Genomic DNA, 24812 nt, shown 5'->3' with positions numbered 1-24812 from the left:
AAAAGTGGTTAATCTGGCCAACAGACACCAATAACTGTCAAGATAGATTCCTGAACAAAACACAGGGGTTAGAAATGACCATACCAGACCCTAGATACTCCCAGAGACAACATCCAGGGATAGTAACAACATACAGTGTAGGGAAACTCTGCCTTGAATGGCTAGAAACATCCACACTGGCAGAAATTAAGCAACATTTATCTTTACTTAAAGACGGTGCTGACTTGCGTGATTTCATTATGGGACCACGCAAACAGCGTCAAAAACGTTTCATAGCGGCAAGTGTATATGCGGCATACAACGAGGCATGGAAAGTAATGCAAATTGAAACAGCAGAAAAAATACGAGAAATTGATCGTATTAATTTGGAAAAATCACTTTCTGTTGTGGACAATGGGTTAATGACTCTGTCCTCCAGAATATATTCACTGGACAGTATTGTATCATCTGCCATCGATATAATAGATCAGGACCTGCTAATGTTACAACATGGCCAGTCCCAATTACGTTCTATTGTACAGCTAGGCTGGACGTTGCAAAATCTGCGTTCGGGCTATGTGCCATGGCGTCTAATCAACATAACGTCATTGTTTTCTGTCTTTAACCTTACTGATAAACAAATCAGTTTGGCCCAAAAAGGAGCAGACTATACAATTCTGAGCATTGAAAAACTTGAGAGATTACCATTGACAATGTCAGAAAGACCTGTCATTGAATGGATAATACACAGGATTATCACTATTCCGATAACAACTTTCCGATTTAAAAATTGCCTTGAGTATATACCGGCAGGCCAGTATGAAAAGTTGGGTGAAGGGTACATTAAGTCATCATGGAAGTTACCATATACACACACAGGCTACAGTGACAACAACAACAATGTATTTCTTAGTGGTGAAAATTGTAAGCATTCACTAAGCGATATACTTTTGTGCCAGGGTATTAATTTACATGGGGCCTGTGAAGGGACTTCAAACAACCTTTCATGCCACCAGCACGTCACACCTGCAACGCAGATAGAGCCATTCTTTAGGCAGCTTTCTAATGGGAGTTACATTCTAATAACGGACCACAGCTGTTGTGGCTTGGTGCCAGGGAAAGCATATCTGGTAAGCGTGACTTCCATGGTCACTTGCTGTATGCAAGCATTGTTTCCAAACGGCCCTGGAGACTCCGAGACTCCGATTTGGCCTCTTTTGAAAATCTCTTCTATACGAATTGATACTTTAAGCAGAATGAAGTCTGTGCTTTTGCAGACAACAGTGCCCATCACGTCATCAAAAGAGACGTATGATCTCCAAGTTGCAAGGACAACATCGGAGTTACATGAACTTTTATCAACAAATTGCCCCGTGCATTTCACAGAAATGCTCAGCCAAATCCTAAATATGTCGGATGCCGTAGGTATCTCAAATGTAATTAAGACGATTTTTTCGGGACTGCTAACACCATTCAAAGCAGTACTGGGCATTATTCCCAAATTTGTCCATTCAGTCTTTGGCGGCCTACCACTACTTTTAGGGCTCGTAGCAGGGATTTTATTTTTGACCCTTCTGCTCCGATATGGCAAGCTAAAACACAGACATGACTCCGGCAAGGATGGAAAACGATCCTAGCAATGTGCTACCGGGACCGCATAACTAAGGTCCTTGGATTGGCCGGCTGAGAGATCTGAACATGACCTGGTTTCTTTCATTCAGACGTATATGGCAGACCTACATCTTACCTGTGCTTCGATGTATGCTATGCGGAGAAGAATGCGTGTTAGACACCTGTCTTGCACTACCATCAGCAGTACCAATGGATATCAATACTTTGCTAAGTCCTGTAACGGCTCATGCATCGTGTTGTCCCCAGCGGCTACCAATCCTGATGACGGCATTCGTTGAGACTCCTGCGCTACGACTAGGTGGCGGCAGTGAAGCGAGAAATGAAAGCAGCATCACCCAGGTACGACCTTCTGTGAGCATTGCTGATCCAGACACCGATGATAGCAATCATTCTCACAACTGCCAGGTTACTGCACTATCGAACCTGGTCGAACTGTCACCTGAATATGTAGACCTATTCTTTGAGAGCCTGTCTGATATGATGTTCTCCCCTGAACAGAAGCAATGAATTTTGGAAAACAATCCGGCGCAGAGCGTTCCCATGAACTCTGAATTCGGCCTTCAATTTTGATAAACAAAAACTACTGAAAAGCGCCTGGAACTCTATTTTTCCGCTCCCCATGAAAGAATTTTTTTGAATCAGACAATTTTTCAAAATATTTACCTTTTTTCTGGCACAAATGCTTTTGCTTAAAGTAGAACTATTCATAAAGAACAGAGCTTCTATTTTTAGGGCATCTAGAGACAATATATTACCTCGGCCTCTAGCACATTTTACAGCAATCGTATTTATATGTGATGGAATGGTCTCGCCCTTCTTTTCTGTATTAAGAGACATTTCATGTGTAATTTTTTCGCAAAATCGTTCAACTGATTACATATGCAATTATTTTTGAATGATTACTATGCTTGAAAACGTACAGTACCTATCTTAATTTTCATGTAATTCATATACACCATTTCAAATACAAAATGTATTTTGGGGTGGGTAGGAATAGACGTGCATCTTATTGCTTTAGTTTTTAGTAATTTGATGGACATAAATTTGTGGAGTGGGTGTTGTGTTTTATCTAGGACCCCGATCAATATATCATGACCGTATGCCCCTATACGGCTATAATTGATACATATCCCTATAATGTATAATATTCAAAACCATATTTTAGCAAGTCGCCTCTGCAATCCATGACAGTCCATGACACAGCAGAAGTCACTTCCTTAGATTCCTAGATAGCACACCAAGTTCTTTCCACATACCAAACCTCCAGCAACCTGGGAAAGCCCCGCTTGCTTTGTTTTGATTTGTAATAGAACTCCTAACGAGCACTGTAAGAATGACCAGTTCTTAGTGACATCTTTATTGACGTCTTATGTCCAAAAACTTACGTCAAACTCGGCACCTTTCAGGTATAAATAATACCGACGTTGCCTTAAGCAAACACGGTGGTGGTGAATACTGGAGCAGAACAGCTGTCCCCTTGCAGAAAGCCCAGCAGATGCGAGAAGCCCACAGACGCTGCCTCTCCTCCTTGACGTGCTGAGAAAGACGCTGTCTTTTCCCCTGCCGAGAAAATCCAGCTCCGGCGTTTCCAGCCTACCCTTGCGGGTGACTGGAATATCGAGTACTGAGAGGAGAAACCAGACCTCCTACATTCTATTCCAGAGGTACGGTGCTGACTAAACCCTTAGAGAGAATTCTTGAAGCAAGCTCTTGGCAAAAACCAACTTAAACTAAACCTGCTACTTACTTACTCCCTCCCACGTATTAGGCTTAGGTCAGGTACACTGGGGTAGGCATAGTTAGAAGCACCAGTTGAGGTTGTTAGCCAATGTATATATGAATGTATATATTTTATTCATTTTAACCATCTTATGGCTAAGAAACCATATCAATGCTTTTACAGTATTATTTCCTAATACTACTTTTACTGTACGCACTTTTTATAATAACAAGTCTTGCAATTGTGGCAATTCATTTCTCTTGCATGAGAAGAAAGACTGTTCAATAAATAATACCTTTTTATTGAAAACGCCCGTCTCTCCATTCTCTGCATGATGGTGAAAGTAATTCTGCACAACTGACTGAGTGAAATAGCTGTCTATTGTTTCACACGACTCTAGAGATTGACTCTTATTCTGAGGAGCAAAGTTGTCATGTTAATGCGGTTGTTGGAAAACTGAATCCCTTCTTGTCTGAGCCAAAGAAGCTGACCACTTCTTATTCAGTCAAGGAAGTTTCCAGTGACCTCTGATCTAGCTGGTACAAACCCAATTAAGTCTAACATAGTCAGTAGAGACCTAGAAGACCGCACTCCTACGTCTACACTGCTGTTTATGTTATTCCAATGCGCAGGGCCTATAGGGAAAATAGGAACTACACTACACGTTACAGCTATTGCTTCTGAAATCTGAAATTTGGGTGTTTTCATCATTTTTTGTGGAATTAAAAAGTTGTTTAGCAAAAGTGAAGGCAACTTTACATTTGGGACGGATTTTCCTAATTGGTAATGATTCTGTATTGTATGTTGCTTCTGTTATTACGAATCCAGGGTCGGGTTGGAACATCAAAAAAACAGGTGTCCCCCATTAACAAAGTTTTTAACTGGTAAAGACAAGCTGTTTACGTGTTTTGCAAGATATAGGCACCTGCATGCATTTGTGCTTGCCACAGGCAAAGTTTATGGAAATTCAAGAGAGGAAAACAGTCACCCCACTGGACCATAAATCAGGCCCACAACCTGTCAAAAAACGGCCCACACACTGATCTGTTGCGCCAGCCCTTCTGGTACTGCCATGTTGCCCTATAGGCCACTCCACCCTGCATGGATATGACAACAACTGCAGATGGCGCGTAGTCTAGTGAACCTTTTTATAAATGATACCTGAAATAAGGGGCCGATTAGGATTGCGGTGAATCGGCATCCTCCGGGCCGGCGGAAGCCACCGCCAGCCCGGAGGATGCGGATTCACCCTGGCAGTGATTTAAAAGACCCCCCGCCAGATTAGGATGGCAGGGGGGTCGGGAAGACCGTCCGCAGTTTTTCCGCCGCGGTCCCTCGGTGGAAAAGCTGTAATATGGTTGCGGTGTCTATCAGACACCGCCAGCCATATTAGGATGCATGCGGAAACATGCTTTTCCACGGCGGGTTTTCCACTGTGGAAAAGCATGTGTTGTTTGGTGTTTGGGGGCCCGTTGCGGGCCCCCAGGGTGTCGGGGGGTGCACATGGGGGGTACCTATGGTACCCCCCAGCATTTACATGCACAAAGTGGCAGGCACCGCGCGGTGCCTACCGCTTTGTGCATGTAAATGCAATACATGCATTTTTAACCTTTCGGCGGGTGCTGCTTCAAGCAGCACCCGCCGCAAGGTTAAAGGTACGGGATGTGACCGCCAGGGTGGTGGTCATATCCTAATTTGCATGGAGGGACTGCCGCTGCCCATGCGGACGGTTCCTCAACCTCGGGGGTAGCGGACAGACGCAGGTCCGTCCGCCATCCTAATGACGCCCTAAGTTCAGTAGAATTCAACTCTACAGGTCGCCAATGCTACAGGAATGATAGGAAGCATGGGGCAACATATAAATCTGAACACAGTCTCTATTTATGTGAAAGGCTGGTGTTTTGTTGTTTTCCTTTGAAAATGTGGTACCTTTGCTATCATCTACAGAAAAAGTCATCCTAGTAATAACGTATTTGCCCATGAATAACAATAACTCTTTTGATGTTGACATTTTAGATTTGCTGTTTCTTTAAATATTCCCAGACATAAAAATAGTGATGGGGCACTGAACTGCAAATATAGATTTTAAACAAGTATCCGCAAAACCTTGTCAACTGTAAGAGCTCATTTTGGATTAATTGTCGTAATGCAAAGTACACTTCAGTAATGTTCATCACTGCTTACTGGGCTGGTCAGGTCGCATGGCAATTAATTTGTATATCCATAGAACCCCCTGGTTTAGGAAATCCAGAAGTATAAGATGTATTACTGAAGAAAATGTAGACCCTTAGATCATGCAGAGTTTTCAGAATATTGATAGTATACTCAAGCACAAAGGTAGTTTAGAGCTCTTTAACAGCACATTGAGGGTCATGTTTACAAGCTTCTATCGCCACCACAATGTCACTTTAGTGACGTTGTGGTGGCGATAGGTGGCTTTAACGCTGCCTAGTAAATAAGGCCCCTTTTCACACTACACTAAGCGTAAAAGGGGAGGGCAATGAGTGTTGTGGTGGGTATTCCACCACAACAGCAATTAATTTTGATGCTGCCCGCTATTTACAAGGGTGGCGTGAATAGGAGGCAGCAACAAAATTAAGACAGGTGAAACAAGAAGAAATGCTTTATTTCTCCTCGTTTTAGCTGTTTCAATGTGTGCTGCATTCTGTAGCTCACATAGAAACAGCTAATTTCCATTGATTGTTGATTTGCAGAAAGGAAGACCTCCCTGCACATAAACAATCTTCCCCTCAACGCAGACACCCTTGCACTATGATGCAAGGGTGCCTGCATTGGCGGTAGGCTGCTAAGTTTAGCGCCAGCACAGGGGGAAATGCCGGGCTGCACAATATTGTTGTAAATATGCCCTGTGTTTCTGAAGTGGCGGAGCGCAGCGTTAAGCCAAGGATGCTAATGTCATACTCTGCCACTTTGTTATAATTATGCCCCTGAGTTCCTTTCACTTTGTTATAATTATGCCCCTGAGTTCCTTAGAATGTGAAATTGCCACTCTGAGGATCCCATAGATCAGCAGAAAAGTTGAATAATTATATTTGTGTTAAATTAAATCAAAACATTGCAAAATCATGACATGATTCTCTTTCTCTTTTGCTAATCAAAGAGTTCATGAAATTTCCCAAATTTCATAAATATACAGGTGACCGCAATGAAAGGTATTTGATCAAGCCTGAGTGTCAAACATATTTGGTGAGCAAGAGCTAGATTCAAACTTTCTGTAAGTGCTTTGAAAATCAAGAAATGCTGTGAGAACATACAAAAAGCATTTATTTTATGGACCCAGTATATAAAATGAAGACATTTTGAGCAGTGGTTCACTTCGATATGACGGTGTATAAATAAGTATATTTTATCACTGAGTCACCTCATCATTATATAAAGTTATTACGATACATAAGAACATTTCAGTAGGAATATCATAGATTAACAATTGCAAGAGTGATAAAAGGCTCTGTATTAGCCCACTCCTGTTAGGTAACACCCAAAAAATGTTCAAACACTGCAAGTGATTCTAAATTTAGCACCAGGAGCAGTGGTCAGCATGCTTAAAAGGGAGCATAAAGCTCCTGTTGTGAGGAAACAATATTGCTTGTGTTACAATGGAAGTGCTTGTATATTTATCTTTATAACAAACTACACAATTTCAACTACTGGAGCCATAAGAAAAAAAATTTGATTAGCTTAAATTTGATTACTGTCCTGAAATGGTTTTCATCCTACCTTTCGGACCGCACACAGCAAGTTTTCACCCCCCCTTTTTCTTCTCTGGCCAGACCACTCAAATGGGGAGTCCCACAGGGCTCTTCCCTGAGCCCGCTCCTTTTTAACGTGTATTGCACCCCTCTGGCCAAGCTTATTGCACAGACGGGGATCAAATCTACCTCCTACGCTGATGACATCAAGCTTCTTTTCACTTTCGATTCTCACTCTGCCTCTGCTTTTGACCCTTTGAAATCCTGTCTCAGGGACATCTCGAGCTGGATGGATACCAATTCCCTCCGGCTCAACGCCGGAAAAACAGTGATCCTTTTTTTCAACACATCATCCCCTTGGATTCCAGTATATGGTGGCCAGAAGACTTGAGCCTAGCTCCCATCCCTAAAGACTCGGTGAGAAATCTCGGAGTCTGCTGGGACACTCAACTTAGCTTCAAAAATCAGGTGCAAACAGTCGCAACCTCCTGTTTCGCCAAGATTAGAATCATAAAACGCCTCATCAACTATCTGCCGGCAGACTGCCGTAAGACTGTGATCCAGGCCCTGATCATATCCCATCTTGATTATGCTAATGCTCTCTACCTTGGTATCACAGCGGGCCTCTGCCACAAGCTCCAGACGGTCCAAAATGCCGCCGCACGGCTGGTTGAGAGAATCCCGGCCAGACACCATATTACTCCTCATCTCCGTAAGTTACATTGGCTGCCCATAGCAAAAAGATGTGTGTTCAAGGCCATGACTCTGGCCTTTCGAGCTTCAAAAGGCAAGGGATCGGCACACCTCAAAAACATTCTTCGACCTTATGCCAACTCCAGGACTCTACGGTCCAATACCCTCCATTTCCTGGAAACCCCCCGATTTAAACGATCTCGGGCCGGTGGCAAAACCTTTGAGGTCTGTACCTCTCAGTGCTGGAACAAACTTCCATTAGCCTTACGCACCTGTCAGACTGAATTAGTTTTCCGTAAATCCCTGAAAACACATCTGTTCTCCTCATAAATTTGGATATCTGCCCCTATGACCTTTTCAGAGTTTCAGCGCCGGGACGCCCCGTTGGGGCCGCTGTGCGCTCTATAAAATTCTCAAATAAATAAATTAATAAATAAATAAATAGCATACTTGTTACCGTAGATCCTGAAATGGATCTTTTTGCTGAGCTAACAGAGATTAAAATTCTTGGAGAACATGAAGCAATTCCTTATGAGAACCTAGGAATGAAGAACTACCCAACACATGCCTATTTCATTACCTTTCTTAGGCATTGAAACACAACCCTAGAGATAAGGAATATGACCAAAAGAATGAGACAAAAATGATAAAGATTACTCATGTAAAGCATTTATCTAAAGCATCCTTTGAATGGACAGATCATGAAATTGCATTTAGAATCAGATTTAATAAAAAGTAGTTAATACAAGTAGGATCACTATACGTTAAATGAAATAATAAACATTTGCAGCTTGTCTGAGGAGAGAGACAATCGTGTTTAGATTGATCTAATCATACAAACCAAAGCAAATCTGAGAGATATAATGCGTCTTCTTTATAGATTTAGCCAAGTCAGAACTGTAGCATTATGGGCCACAGAAGGAGTCAGTCAACCTTCATCCGTAAGGTTAGTTCCTGCTCAACTTTACCAGCCGGTAAAGTGCATGTATCAGAATTGCAGTTCAGAAAAGTTCAGTTCAAACTTTGGCATTAAAGGGTAAGCAAAATGTCTCTCAAACAGCATGCGAAGCAGGGAAAATAAAAATTGCAGTCAGCCCCAGACTCCTCCTCCGATGGGGCGATTATACTTCCAAAAGTTCTCGGTTTACACCCTCAAAGTATCCCTTTCATCAGTCCTTACAGTTTTAATTTGCAGTGGGCTGCTCATGGGGTGATCAATACATCACCAAATTGGTGTTACATTTCAGTCCCTTCCACAGAAGTAAGTGGAACTTCACTTTGATCACAGTCTGTCCGCTCCCAAGCGCTTTTCCTGGGTGTGCAATAATATTGCTACATTGCTGTCACCAGTGTTGCTTAACTAGAAATGAATCTATTGTTAACCAATACAGGAATGAAACTTCATGAAAAGTTCTCACAGCTGCTAAAGTGACTACTTTGTATGATTCTACACTTAGGCAAGACAGAAAAGCATTTGAGGACTACATGAAATTTTGCTGAATCATTATTGTTATTATTAATAATATAAAACACACATTAATAAATGTAATTCGACATCTCTTTATTAATTCAATTCTTCTTCTTCTTTAGATACTACACGTCAATATTAGGTAATACTAAAATCTTTTATAACACCATTTGCATGTTATCATTTTCAAAGCATAGTTTTAACATGTCATTGTGAAATACAAGTTTACCACGTAAACATTACAGAAAGCTTCAAGTTTTTTGCATCATATTCATTATTACTGAATAAGCATTTTAGAATTTCAGAAACTTCAATATGTATACATTTATTTCATATTTGGATGCTTATTGGAATATTTTCATCACATTACTCTTTATGTTAGCTTTATTTTTGTTACTTTCATATTACGTAAATACATACATGTGTATTTATCATTGTTTCTCTCTTTGTTTACGTTTTCATTTTTACAGTTTCAAACACTCTGCATGCTTTTAGGATGCAGTATAAGATTTCAAATGTTTCCACTTAGCCAGTTATCATGTCTTCATCAAGAATAATTGTCGTAAATATCTTTAATAGTGAGAATTGATAGAGGCAATCGTTCTTAAACATTTACACTCCATCACTTTTCAGCTCCAGTAGACACTTAATTCAACATGAGTACATGCAAAATGCACACAAGGGCCCCTCTGTACATGAAGCACAGATTAAACCTATATTCTCCAGGAACCTTGATTTCAGAGAATAAAACCACATGAATGGTACAAGCGTCTATCCACGGCTGATACACCCCTAATTGCAAGCCCTCGAACACTTAAGATGTTTGTGTCAGGGAGATGAGTTCACTGACAATATTTCAAAAGGCCGCCAGACACGCTTCATCTAAACAGTCATAGTGCTTAGTGAAAAACAGCGTTCGGATACTCTATCAAAGGTGTGCTGTACTATATTAATGCTAAGATATTAATGCTGAGGATGAATGTGAACTTGAGCTGGATCGGATGTTCAAGGTGTATGCTGCAATATAGTAATACTCCAAGTTTGTTTTATTTGATTCGGAACTCCGAAGAGATCCACAAAAAAGCAATGAATGCAACAATACAAGACCATTTTTACAAGAAAAAGAAAGAAGCACATTACAAAGTCACAATTTCTGTACATACAAAAGGCCAATACGGGTTACAAGAATCAATAATACATACTATGCAAGAAGAAAAAACCCCTCAAAAAATATCTAAAAAACATTTAAAAAAGTTAAAAACATTAAAACAAAATATCTCGTTAGGAGGGTTATTTAGAGCATGTACAAAAGCATTAGCAGTAAAAATACTCAATTTCAAGCAAATGTGGCATAACCATTTGCGACGGAAAGGGAGCAGGGAGGGACATATAAATATGACATGTGGCAGATCTTGTTTAGGGAAGTTGCAAAAGTTGCAAGCTGCGGAAGTACCATACCACTTGCCAAAAGTATATTTAAAGGCAAGAGATCTTGTCTTAACAGAAACCAGAATCGTCGGACACCATGGGATAGGTTCCAAGATATGTAGGGTTGCCTATATTTGATTACACAAGATGAGATAAATGGAGTGACTCCCTTCCTAGTTACAATATACTCCCTATCTAATCTGAAACTAAGTGCCCTTGAGGCCCGTTTCAAAACTAGTTTTATTTGGCCCTGGGAGAGTGAGAAAAGGGAGGTCTCATCTAATTTCAGAAGTGTCACTGCCCTTCTGAAATTTTTTACAAGAAGGGAGAATTCATTAAAAGACCCCAATAGTTCGTCTTTCATTAGGCGTCTTAATGTCCCCACTTCCCCTTTGGCCAAACAGGCAACCCAACGCACCAACCCCGCTAGGCCCTGGGCCCAACTACTACGAGCTCCAAACTCCAGTCTGAAAGCAGCAGCTGTACATGAATTATTGGTAGTGGTTAGATTCCGGAAAATCTTCCCCTCTGCCAACTGCAAAAAACCCCGTTGCCCCAAATCCACTATTTCAAGTCCATATAGTAAAGTGGACGGGATCTTAGCACAAAATACCTCTAACAGGAAGGAGAAATGGCGCCTCCCTGTGGCTGAATAAAGGGCTTGTAAACTTTTGCCTTGGGCCACTGCTTTCCGCATGTTGTTATCAATATGGGGTTTCTCACTGGAGTTATTAGTTATTACTTTCCCCAAGAAAACATAACTATTTACAACTTCCAACTTAAGTCCCCCAACTGTCTATCCAAATTTCACAGATTTAGGTTTTTTATTGCCAACAATACACATTATTTTGCTTTTAGAAATATCTATTTTGAGAAAGTGAGTTTCAGCAAATAAATGGAGGGCATGCAGGCGGTTGTTTAAGCCTTTAGGCGTTAGATCCAACAATAAAATATCATCAGCGTAGAGTAAACTAGAAATCGCGACACCTCCCAGCGTAGGAGCTATTCCTTCGCAGGCAGCCAGAGTCATAGGGAGATTCGAGATATATATAGAAAAAAGAATAGGGGCTAACAAACAACCCTGCTTGACACCATTAACAGAGTAAATGACCCTAGATAGCCCTCTTTCTCCCCCCAAAAGGACCTTACACCAAGTATCTGTGTGAAGTGCGCGCACCAGCTCTAACAAAATAAAATATTTACAACAAGGGGTGGTGAGGGACAGAGTCTCTGAATTAAGCAGAAAGCTCTCACCCAGTCAAGAGATCAGGGCTAGATCCAACACCGTTTTTTAGCTCACTGCACCATCCCAGTTTCAGAACCTGGCTGTATGCAAATTAGTCTGTTCCTGTCCCAGTGCATGATGGGAACAGGGCAAACCAAACTACAAAAGCCAATTCTTACACTGGGAAGGAAACAAGCTCCCGGGGACCGGTTTCTGGCATTACAGCCGTCTTCGGCCCGGTTTGCTTGAATCCTGATGGTGCAATGAGCAAGGGTCTCACATCTGAGAATACCCTTCCACGCTTAGGGTGGACAAAAATATTTACAACAAGGGGTGGTGAGGGACAGAGTCTCTGAATTAAGCAGAAAGCTCTCACCCAGTCAAGAGATCAGGGCTAGATCCAACACCGTTTTTTAGCTCACTGCACCATCCCAGTTTCAGAACCTGGCTGTATGCAAATTAGTCTGTTCCTGTCCCAGTGCATGATGGGAACAGGGCAAACCAAACTACAAAAGCCAATTCTTACACTGGGAAGGAAACAAGCTCCCGGGGACCGGTTTCTGGCATTACAGCCGTCTTCGGCCCGGTTTGCTTGAATCCTGATGGTGCAATGAGCAAGGGTCTCACATCTGAGAATACCCTTCCACGCTTAGGGTAGACAAAAATATTAACAACAAGGGGTGGTGAGGGACAGAGTCTCTGAATTAAGCAGAAAGCTCTCACCCAGTCAAGAGATCAGGGCTAGATCCAACACCGTTTTTTAGCTCACTGCACCATCCCAGTTTCAGAACCTGGCTGTATGCAAATTAGTCTGTTCCTGTCCCAGTGCAAGATGGGAACAGGGCAAACCAAACTACAAAAGCCAATTCTTACACTGGGAAGGAAACAAGCTCCCGGGGACCGGTTTCTGGCATTACAGCCGTCTTCGGCCCGGTTTGCTTGAATCCTGATGGTGCAATGAGCAAGGGTCTCACATCTGAGAATACCCTTCCACGCTTAGGGTGGACAAAAATATTTACAACAAGGGGTGGTGAGGGACAGAGTCTCTGAATTAAGCAGAAAGCTCTCACCCAGTCAAGAGATCAGGGCTAGATCCAACACCGTTTTTTAGCTCACTGCACCATCCCAGTTTCAGAACCTGGCTGTATGCAAATTAGTCTGTTCCTGTCCCAGTGCATGATGGGAACAGGGCAAACCAAACTACAAAAGCCAATTCTTACACTGGGAAGGAAACAAGCTCCCGGGGACCGGTTTCTGGCATTACAGCCGTCTTCGGCCCGGTTTGCTTGAATCCTGATGGTGCAATGAGCAAGGGTCTCACATCTGAGAATACCCTTCCACGCTTAGGGTGGACAAAAATATTTACAACAAGGGGTGGTGAGGGACAGAGTCTCTGAATTAAGCAGAAAGCTCTCACCCAGTCAAGAGATCAGGGCTAGATCCAACACCGTTTTTTAGCTCACTGCACCATCCCAGTTTCAGAACCTGGCTGTATGCAAATTAGTCTGTTCCTGTCCCAGTGCATGATGGGAACAGGGCAAACCAAACTACAAAAGCCAATTCTTACACTGGGAAGGAAACAAGCTCCCGGGGACCGGTTTCTGGCATTACAGCCGTCTTCGGCCCGGTTTGCTTGAATCCTGATGGTGCAATGAGCAAGGGTCTCACATCTGAGAATACCCTTCCACGCTTAGGGTGGACAAAAATATTTACAACAAGGGGTGGTGAGGGACAGAGTCTCTGAATTAAGCAGAAAGCTCTCACCCAGTCAAGAGATCAGGGCTAGATCCAACACCGTTTTTTAGCTCACTGCACCATCCCAGTTTCAGAACCTGGCTGTATGCAAATTAGTCTGTTCCTGTCCCAGTGCATGATGGGAACAGGGCAAACCAAACTACAAAAGCCAATTCTTACACTGGGAAGGAAACAAGCTCCCGGGGACCGGTTTCTGGCATTACAGCCGTCTTCGGCCCGGTTTGCTTGAATCCTGATGGTGCAATGAGCAAGGGTCTCACATCTGAGAATACCCTTCCACGCTTAGGGTGGACAAAAATATTTACAACAAGGGGTGGTGAGGGACAGAGTCTCTGTATTAAGCAGAAAGCTCTCACCCAGTCAAGAGATCAGGGCTAGATCCAACACCGTTTTTTAGCTCACTGCACCATCCCAGTTTCAGAACCTGGCTGTATGCAAATTAGTCTGTTCCTGTCCCAGTGCATGATGGGAACAGGGCAAACCAAACTACAAAAGCCAATTCTTACACTGGGAAGGAAACAAGCTCCCGGGGACCGGTTTCTGGCATTACAGCCGTCTTCGGCCCGGTTTGCTTGAATCCTGATGGTGCAATGAGCAAGGGTCTCACATCTGAGAATACCCTTCCACGCTTAGGGTGGACAAAAATATTTACAACAAGGGGTGGTGAGGGACAGAGTCTCTGAATTAAGCAGAAAGCTCTCACCCAGTCAAGAGATCAGGGCTTGATCCAACACCGTTTTTTAGCTCACTGCACCATCCCAGTTTCAGAACCTGGCTGTATGCAAATTAGTCTGTTCCTGTCCCAGTGCATGATGGGAACAGGGCAAACCAAACTACAAAAGCCAATTCTTACACTGGGAAGGAAACAAGCTTCCGGGGACCGGTTTCTGGCATTACAGCCGTCTTCGGCCCGGTTTGCTTGAATCCTGATGGTGCAATGAGCAAGGGTCTCACATCTGAGAATACCCTTCCACGTTTAGGGTGGACAAAAATATTAACAACAAGGGGTGGTGAGGGACAGAGTCTCTGAATTAAGCAGAAAGCTCTCACCCAGTCAAGAGATCAGGGCTAGATCCAACACCGTTTTTTAGCTCACTGCACCATCCCAGTTTCAGAACCTGGCTGTATGCAAATTAGTCTGTTCCTGTCCCAGTGCATGATGGGAACAGGGCAAACCAAACTACAAAAGCCAATTCTTACACTGGGAAGGAAATAAGCTCCCGGGGACCGGTTTCTGGCATTACAGCCGTCTTCGGCCCGGTTTGCTTGAATCCTGATGGTGCAATGAGCAAGGGTCTCACATCTGAGAATACCCTTCCACGCTTAGGGTGGACAAAAATATTAACAACAAGGGGTGGTGAGGGACAGAGTCTCTGAATTAAGCAGAAAGCTCTCACCCAGTCAAGAGATCAGGGCTAGATCCAACACCGTTTTTTAGCTCACTGCACCATCCCAGTTTCAGAACCTGGCTGTATGCAAATTAGTCTGTTCCTGTCCCAGTGCATGATGGGAACAGGGCAAACCAAACTACAAAAGCCAATTCTTACACTGGGAAGGAAACAAGCTCCCGGGGACCGGTTTCTGGCATTACAGCCATCTTCGGCCCGGTTTGCTTGAATCCTGATGGTGCAATGAGCAAGGGTCTCACTCTGTTCATCACCACCCACTTTTATAAATCGTTTTTGGCCACTATAGGTGTGGCAGGGTATACTCAGACATGAGTCCCTTTCTCACTGCTCCATCAGGATTCAAGCAAGCCGGGCCGAAGAAGGCTGAAATGCCAGAAACCGGTCCCCGGTAGCTTGTCTCCTTTCTGGTGAAGAATTGGCTTGGTAGTTTAGTCTGCCCTGTTCCCATGATGCACTGGGCCAGGGACAGACTGATTTGCATATAGCCAGGTTCTGAGCTGGGATGGGGCAGTGAGATAAATAACGGTGATGGATCAAGCCCTGATCTTTGGACTGGGTAAGAGTGGTCTGTTTAACTCAGACACTCTGTTCATCACCACCCACTTTTATAAATCGTTTTTGGCCACTATAGGTGTGGCAGGGTATACTCAGACATGAGTCCCTTTCTCACTGCTCCATCAGGTTCAAGCAAGCCGGGCCGAAGAAGGCTGAAATGCCAGAAACCGGTCCCCGGTAGCTTGTCTCCTTTCTGGTGAAGAATTGGCTTGGTAGTTTAGTCTGCCCTGTTCCCATGATGCACTGGGCCAGGGACAGACTGATTTGCATATAGCCAGGTTCTGAGCTGGGATGGGGCAGTGAGATAAATAACGGTGATGGATCAAGCCCTGATCTTTGGACTGGGTAAGAGTGGTCTGTTTAACTCAGACACTCTGTTCATCACCACCCACTTTTATAAATCGTTTTTGGCCACTATAGGTGTGGCAGGGTATACTCAGACATGAGTCCCTTTCTCACTGCTCCATCAGGATTCAAGCAAGCCGGGCCGAAGAAGGCTGAAATGCCAGAAACCGGTCCCCGGTAGCTTGTCTCCTTTCTGGTGAAGAATTGGCTTGGTAGTTTAGTCTGCCCTGTTCCCATGATGCACTGGGCCAGGGACAGACTGATTTGCATATAGCCAGGTTCTGAGCTGGGATGGGGCAGTGAGATAAATAACGGTGATGGATCAAGCCCTGATCTTTGGACTGGGTAAGAGTGGTCTGTTTAACTCAGACACTCTGTTCATCACCACCCACTTTTATAAATCGTTTTTGGCCACTATAGGTGTGGCAGGGTATACTCAGACATGAGTCCCTTTCTCACTGCTCCATCAGGATTCAAGCAAGCCGGGCCGAAGAAGGCTGAAATGCCAGAAACCGGTCCCCGGTAGCTTGTCTCCTTTCTGGTGAAGAATTGGCTTGGTAGTTTAGTCTGCCCTGTTCCCATGATGCACTGGGCCAGGGACAGACTGATTTGCATATAGCCAGGTTCTGAGCTGGGATGGGGCAGTGAGATAAATAACGGTGATGGATCAAGCCCTGATCTTTGGACTGGGTAAGAGTGGTCTGTTTAACTCAGACACTCTGTTCATCACCACCCACTTTTATAAACCTAACAAAATAAAAGGCATACCCAGCACAGACAGCTTCCTCCATAACAGTGGACGGTCTACCTTATTGAACGCTGTTGAGAAATCAATGAACGCTGCGTACACTTTACCGCCACGGACCCTCACATATTTGTCTGTAATTATCTATAACGCCGTAAGATTATCAAGAGTACCATGACTCTTACGAAAGCCTGTCTGTTCAAGGGGCAGTATATTACTATTAACTACCCACTAATTTATTGAGTACAGCAGGCATTTTGAAAAGACCTTACCAATTGCATCAAGAAGGGTGATTAGGCGATAGTTTTGAGGAACATTCCTATCGCCCTTCTTGAACAGCGGCACCAAAATGCTACCCTTCCAAGATGGCAGAACTGTTTTGCTCATGAAGCAGTACCTAAACATCGGAAACAAAATCTTGCTCCAAGAGCTGGGATCCTGCTTTAGAACCAAAACAGGGAGCTCATCTGGGCCCATTGCACCAGAGGAGCGTAATTCTATTATAGCCCGTTCGATAACCCTCTCAGAGGGAGGATCTATGAGGGAGCTATCTTCTTTACAGTCCCCAGACGCATTTAAACAGCCATTACTCGCGTAAAGGTTAGAAATAAAACTAATCCAAATGGCTTCAGCAATGGGAATTGGAGAAGGAAAAGACCTTGTTCCGCAGCCCTCACTAATTAAGGACCAGAACAACCTTGCTTGCCCGCGCACTGCGGCCTCACGCAAGCTAACCCATATTGTGTCCTCTTTGTCCTTTTTTATTTTCATTTTGACCCTATGCCTCCTTCTTCTCAGAAGGGTTATTTTATTGTTTCTATCGAGGGATCTGCATAGATATTGTTCCCTAACTAGTTTATTTATTTCCCTATTGAGACACAAAATAGAACTAGGAGTTATTTTCCTCCTTTTTTATCGAGAGGGTTTTCTAGCAACAGACGTTACCACCTTCAAAAAATCTTCAAAGAGGGGTAAAGACAAGCTATCCTCATTTTGTAAAGCATTTAGTTTATTCTCTATAATAGGTTCTAGGCCCATAATAACCGTGGAGGTCCAAAAGCAACGTCCAGTCTTGCTGGCAAAATTAACAAATCACAGCTAAGAGTCCAGGAAACTGATACCGATAACACATTATGATCACTCAGTGTAGTCTGCAAAATTGATAGGTCGTTTAGAATATAAAAACTATTCATATCTATAACCACGTAATCTAAAATAGACCCGCCATGAATGGATCTGTGCGTATAATTAGCTGGAAAATCAGAGGAAAATCTTCCGTTTACTATAATCCCCTCCATCTCAACAAGTTCGTTTAAAAACTGTTTCCCTCTCTTGTTTGTTTTAATCTTATCCGGAAAAACGGCCCGGGGAATATGGAGAGATTCCTCTTTCAACTTGTTTCGAAAAAGTTCCAAACTTAGGTTTGAGACATGACAGTTGAAATCTCCCACTAGTATTACATGGGGAACGGGAATTTTATCCATAATTTTCTTTGTATAGTCAAAAACCTGTTTTAGAATGATATCAAAACTAGCTTCCGGTGGGATATAGGAGTTAATCATTACTAAGGGTTTCAAGTTCTCAACATTGTCCGCACTAAACAATGTTACTGATTGAAACAGCTTACTTGAATCCAGGTGGTGAGAAAAATTCCACCTTATTTGATTTGAAAGTAAGCAAGCAATACCACCCTTAGCATGGCCTCTCTTTGAAGGTGAGGCTCCCCCCTCTAGGCAAAAGTAATCTTTTACTACTGGCATTTTATCTACACACCATGTTTCTTGTAAACAAATTACAGGGGCCTTCAATGAAGAAAGATACTGCAGTTTCTCCGGGTCATTTTTTAAACCAGCATCTTTCCATGAGATTATCTTCAGTCCACTGCTAAAGGTGTGAAAATAATTTGGGATGACAAGTGGATTGACTGGTCAGGACACCGGGCAACCAATTCCATTGGCAGTTTTCCTCACCTATAGTCCTATTAGTGACCACAGTGATAGGAATTCTATATGTCACTTGGCGGGTACTTTTAGTTAAACTTATCTTTAAATCCTCGAAGCCCTGGGCAAACCCACTTGATCCAGATGAGAAAGGGAAGGATTTTTTGACTACATTATCCTCTTTCCTATTTAATACAAATGGCATAACATCGATCCCTCTACATTGAAAGTTCTCAGCCTGATGGAGGATAAGGTCTACAATTAATTTAGTATAGAATTTTGCCCTAATATACATCCTATCCTCACCTTTCAAGATCGTAACCAGATCAATATCATTAGATTGTAATAATTTTAATCCCTCAAGCTCCCCGAAACATTTGAGTAACATAGATCTATTTAATATTAGACCAGAATCAAATAAGGGGAAAAAATCCAATATGAGAGTATCGACCCCTTCTTTATTAGGGATTACATTCGAGTTTCTTAACTCTCCGTCATCAACCAAGAAAGGTAGGGCCTCTGGGTTAAGAGGGGTTAGTATAGAGGGTATAGCTATCTTCCTATCTTCCACAGGTGCAGGAACCAACACCCTACTAGGAAATCCAACACAACTTCCAGGTGCAGACACCCCTCCCTCAGGGACGGGGTTCACACCCTCCAAGGAAATAACTTCCTTTACTGAACGATTTTGTCCCAGAGCTATAGGAGCAACCAAGTCAGCAGACAACTTTACAGGAGAAATATTTTCAAAATCTTTTAAGGGAGAGTTCTCCAAACAGCCAAAGGCAACTCTTCTCTGTCTTTTTTGCTTGTGTCTACGGACAGGTTTCCTCTTTTTCCCTCTGGTAGTTTTAGACTTTCCTTTTTTGTTTTCCTCCATTTTAATATTTTCCTCGGGCAGGAAGATTGGAAAAAGTTCTTTTTTTGTATTAGTACCATTCAATCCCTCAATTGCCTCAAGCTCTTCAATTTTTAAATCATCATCAATGGCATTATTGTTAGCTGATGGTAATGGAGTGGGGGACAGATCTGCCTTTGCCCCGGATAAAACATTAACATCAGCAACCACTGATAATATATTTCCAACGTAGGGTTGAGGTTTAGGCGAATTCGCTACAACTAAAGGGGCCTTAGGAGAAGAAAGCGTAATAGGGCCTACTTGCGGAGCCAAACTACAAACCTTCTCAACATTTTTATTCACCAGGGCCGTCAAAATCTGTGTAACTGCCTCCAGTATACAATCTGAACTACCAACAAATCTACCCAGTAATGACAGAATGGAGGACAACAAATGTTCAAGGGCAATCATTGACTCAGAAATTGGTCTATCCCGCCGATCAGGTTTAATTAGCTCAATGCCGGATAGCTCCAGCTCGGGACTCTTTGAAAGATTGGACAAAGAATACATATCAGAAGACTTCATACAGGGAGTACTGATATATAACAACAACCCAGATGGACCTGAAACTAGTGGTGTTTTAGTGGAACCCACAGATTCAGAGAGGATGTCAGGAAGATACCTCTTACAGAGCTCCATATCGATATCTGGAAATAAAGGGTTTCCATCAGGAGTCGCCAAAACACCCCCTACAGAATTAGAAGTCAAAATGTGCCCCGTCGAAGCCATAGGGATAGGTTGAAGCGGGCTTACTACTATTAAAGAAGAAGCACCTGGGGGAGAAGGTGGATTAGGAATGTTCTCTGTAGGAGGATGCATATCAATAGAGTTAGAGTCGAGATGATCATCAACCAACGACAGGGGAACAATTACACCTGGTGTATTTACCACACAGACGTCTGCACGTACAATTTTAATAGGAGAAGCGACCCCATTTGGCACCGGTATGTTTAAGGGTTTTTCCCATAAGTCAAATAATTGACAATTTCCCTTAATGAGGGGTAGCTGTGCATTCTTATTTTGTAAAGGATTAGATTTAGTCTTACTACACGCTCTTCCCATGAGAATTCTCCCTGATCGCAACTTTTTGGCGGTCATATTTATATTCTCACTAAACAATCAAAAATGGAAAAGGAAACAGTAAATATAAATACAAAACACGTTAAAATTTAAAACACACGGCTAAGGCAAAGTAATGCACCACAAAATTCAAAACCACGTATAATGGCTGCAGAAAATAAATACTATCTAAGGTCACACATTACGTGTGTTAACAATGCAAAGTGCCACAGTATTTATCAAACAATAATTATAGTAAAATGAAAAGGAGTGGGCCCAGTCCGGCCTACTTCGGTCTCTGAGGGCTCAGAGGGCCTGCCCTTTGCCCGGGCTTAGCCCGGCACCGCCCGCGCGCGTCCCGCGATGCGCCGTACTGCAGCACAATTTGAGCCAGGCGAGGGGGGCGTGGTGGGGAGGTGCTCCAGGCCCAGATGGCTTGTGGGCGATGATGTTTCCTGGCCTCCCTGTCAGCCAACAAGCCCACAGTAACGAGTGTTTCCCGCGAAGCGTGAAACACGAGCAGTTAAGCACAAGCGCTGCCAAATAGCGCTATGAAATAAACAGGAGCGTTATTCTTACAGTTACGGCTGCACAACGAGAGTTCACCTCCTCAGCAAAACGGCAGCCAACTCCAGATCAGCAGCAAAGATCTCCGCTCTCCAGCGGTACTGCAGCGCAATTTGAGCCAGGTGAGGGGGGCGTGGCGGGGAGGTGCTCCAGGCCCAGATGACTTGTGGGCGATGATGTTTCCTGGCCTCCCTGTCAGCCAACAAGCCCACAGTAACGAGTGTTTCCCGCGAAGCGGGAAACATGAGCAGTTAAGCACAAGCGCTGCCAAATAGCGCTATGAAATAAACAGGAGCGTTATTCTTGCAGTTACGGCTGCACAACGAGAGTTCACCTCCTTAGCAAAACGGCATCCAACTCCAGATCAGCAGCAAAGATCTCCGCTCTCCAGCGGTACTGCAGCGCAATTTGAGCCAGGTGAGGGGGGCGTGGTGGGGAGGTGCTCCAGGCCCAGATGGCTTGTGGGCGATGATGTTTCCTGGCCTCTCTGTCAGCCAACAAGCCCACAGTAACGAGTGTTTCCCGTGAAGCGGGAAACACGAGCAGTTAAGCACAAGCGCTGCCAAATAGTGCTATGAAATAAACAGGAGCATTATTCTTGCAGTTACGGCTGCACAACGGGAGTTCACCTCCTCAGCAAAACGGCAGCCAACTCCAGATCAGCAGCAAAGATAGTAATACACATTTACCACACAGACACTAGGATGGTCAGGCTGTATGGGCGCTCAGTACAATAGTTGAGCCAGCATTTCAGAACACATCCCATGACAATGTGGGCCTCACCTCATATGCCGACGACACTCAACTGGTGCTGGCCATAAAAGGTGATGGGCAGGAGGTGGCAGAGAGATTCCAAAGTGGGATGATTGCTATCGGTGAGTGGATGGCAAAAAATTGCCTGAAGCTCAACTCCGATAAAACGGAGGTGGTTATCTTTGGTAACCTTTTGCCAGTCTGGTCTGCAGCATGGTGGCCATCGGCTCTAGGTACTCCTCCCTGCCCCACCGTCAAGGTCAGAAACCTAGGAGTAACATTCAATGACCAGCTTAACTTCATGGCTCACGCAAATAAGGTGGCAGCTAATGCCCATTTTAAGCTCAGGATGATAAGAAAAATTATACCTTATCTACCAGACTCGGCAGCCAAGACCTTAGTCACCTCCTTGGTCTTGACATCTTTAGACTACTGTAACAGTCTTTTGCTTAATGCACAAAACAGAGTCACCAAAAAATTACAGACCGTCAAAACGCAGCGGCACGTGCGCTGTCTAAAAAACCTAAATTTGCACCCATCTCGGACACTCTGAAAAGCTACCACTGGTTAACCATCTAAAACAGGGTAAAATTCAAATCATTGTGCACAGTCTATAAAACTCTACAGGACCAAGGTCCGCGTTTCCTCAAAGAGCAACTAATTCCCTACAACCCGCCTAGAACACGTCGATCCACCTCACTTAACCAACTAGTGGTTCAACGCAGCAGAACAGTTTCTTGGGGTGACCGCCGCTTTTCAATTGCGGCCCCTAAAATCTGGAACACCCTACCAAACCACATAAAAAACAAGCCCCTCACTCCTTCAGTTTAGGAAAAAACTGAAAACATGGTTATTTAATCAGTAATTCAAGCTTCTGAGCCAACTGATCAGGGAGAGACATTATCGCATACTAGCGCCGAGACGCCCACGGGTAATTGTACGCGCTCTAAAAATGCCATTAAATAAATAAAATAAACTCTCCTTCGGCCTGTGTTTAGACTCTCAGCTCAGTTAACAGCACAGATATAGCAGTCAGTCTCTTGTGTTTATGTGTGTGGTATTGCTATAGCACAGACATAGACAAAAGGCATTGGAGTGTTGTAAAGGGTCATAGGCAAGCATACAAGCAATAAGAGATAGTAAAGATATGTGGGTTCTGGGAGAGGAATTATGCTATTACCACATCATGATGAAGTGTTCTTTAAAGAGGTGTGTCTTCAAATAATTCCTAGATTGGAGTAGCATTGTGGGCGGTCCTTATGTATACAGGGGTGTTTTCCCAGAACCTGTGTGCATCAATGGAAAAGGCCTTTTGCTACCTTTTTCTTATTTACACTTCTTAGAGTGCCCTGACTGTGGGTGCCAAAAGTCATCCAAGATGCTGAACTTGCCTGCAAGATAAGCAGGGGAGTTGGTCTGGATGACTTTTTAAATAATGTGGATCATTGTGAAGATGGTGTAGACCACTGAGGGGAGCCAATTGAGTCCTTTCAGGATGAGGGTGATGTGATCATATTTCATCAGGTCATGGATAAGACATACTGAGGTGTGAAGGATGCTTTTGAAGGGGGTTGTATGACTCAACCACGCATGCATAAACCACACATGTCTTAACCACCTGGTCTTTACAGTGACTGCATCTTTACCACGCATGCCTTTACAACAATTGTGTTGTAAAACATGTTTGGTAAAGGTATATGCGTGGTAAAAGATCCCACCCCAGGCCCCCACTTTCCTGAGCCCTAAAGTCCAGTCATTCCTGTATTCTAATTTACCCGCCCTAGCCTGATTAACTACACAACCTCTTGCCCTGAGCCCTAACACCCGGCCCCATCCAAAATAAACTACCCAACCCCAGTCCTCATACCTTGAGGCCTAAAACTGACCACACTCCTAAAACCTACTTGCCGCCCCAGCCTAACTTACCATGCCACATCCTGGTCCTTCCTGCAGCAATCCTTCTAGTTCCTCTATTATCCCGCTCAGACAGATCGAACACCAACTACCATAATCAAGCATATGCCTGGTTAAGGCATACGCGTGGTTAAGGCAAGCATTGTTCAGCTTGTTGGAAAATGGCACACGTGCTAAATTCTACGTTGGAAAAGCCGTTTCCGTTTAAAGGGTGCCAGTGTGGAGGCTGGGAGTCAATTGAGAAAGGCGTTACCACTATCTAGATGCTAAAGCCTGAGAGCTTGAACAGCAGTTCTGAAGTAATTTTCTGGAAGAACCAGTTTTACTTTCATTAGAAGAGAGAGATGGTACTGGGTCATTGTGAGACCTGGCACCTTGGCGTGGGTCTCACTTCCATTTTTGCTGTTGCCTCATGTATTTTTGCTGGTGTTAAATGCTTTGGGCACTGTGTCGCTGCTGGAGAAGCATGCCTCATCAAGAAGAAAACAACTTCTTTATTTCTTTGCACCAACATTTTATCGCATAGCAGCGTTTCTCGCCGCATCTCCCTGGAAGCACAGTAAGAAATCAACACATCACCATCTTTGCAACACTTTCATTGCCCTGTGTGTCGCATTTTAAGGTACATTGACTCAAAGTGTTGTATTTCAAGATCTAAAGAGAACTAAGCTAATTCTATCATTTTAAGTACGGTATTGTGGATTTTTGTTATTTGTGGTCTTGTGTTAAATCTATGTAAAGAATACTTATTTTTAATATAAAATATGTGTGGTGTCCATCTATGATGTTGTCACTGGATTACTGTATGTGTTCACAAATGATTTACACACTGCCTCTGAGATAAGCCTGTCTGTTCGTGCCAAGCTACCAAGGGGGTGAGCAGGGGTTATTTTAGGAGTGTACCCCCTTACCCTGACTAGAGGCAAGGGTCCCTATTTGTCACAAGTACCTACCTGTGCCAACTAGAGACCCCCAAATCTAACAGTCATCTTTCTTTTTTCAGCAATGTATTCTTTA

The sequence above is a fragment of the Lissotriton vulgaris genome, chromosome 4_1 (assembly GCF_964263255.1).
Source record: "Lissotriton vulgaris chromosome 4_1, aLisVul1.2, whole genome shotgun sequence".
NCBI lineage: Eukaryota > Metazoa > Chordata > Amphibia > Caudata > Salamandridae > Lissotriton > Lissotriton vulgaris.
This window is presented reverse-complemented; position numbering follows the sequence as displayed.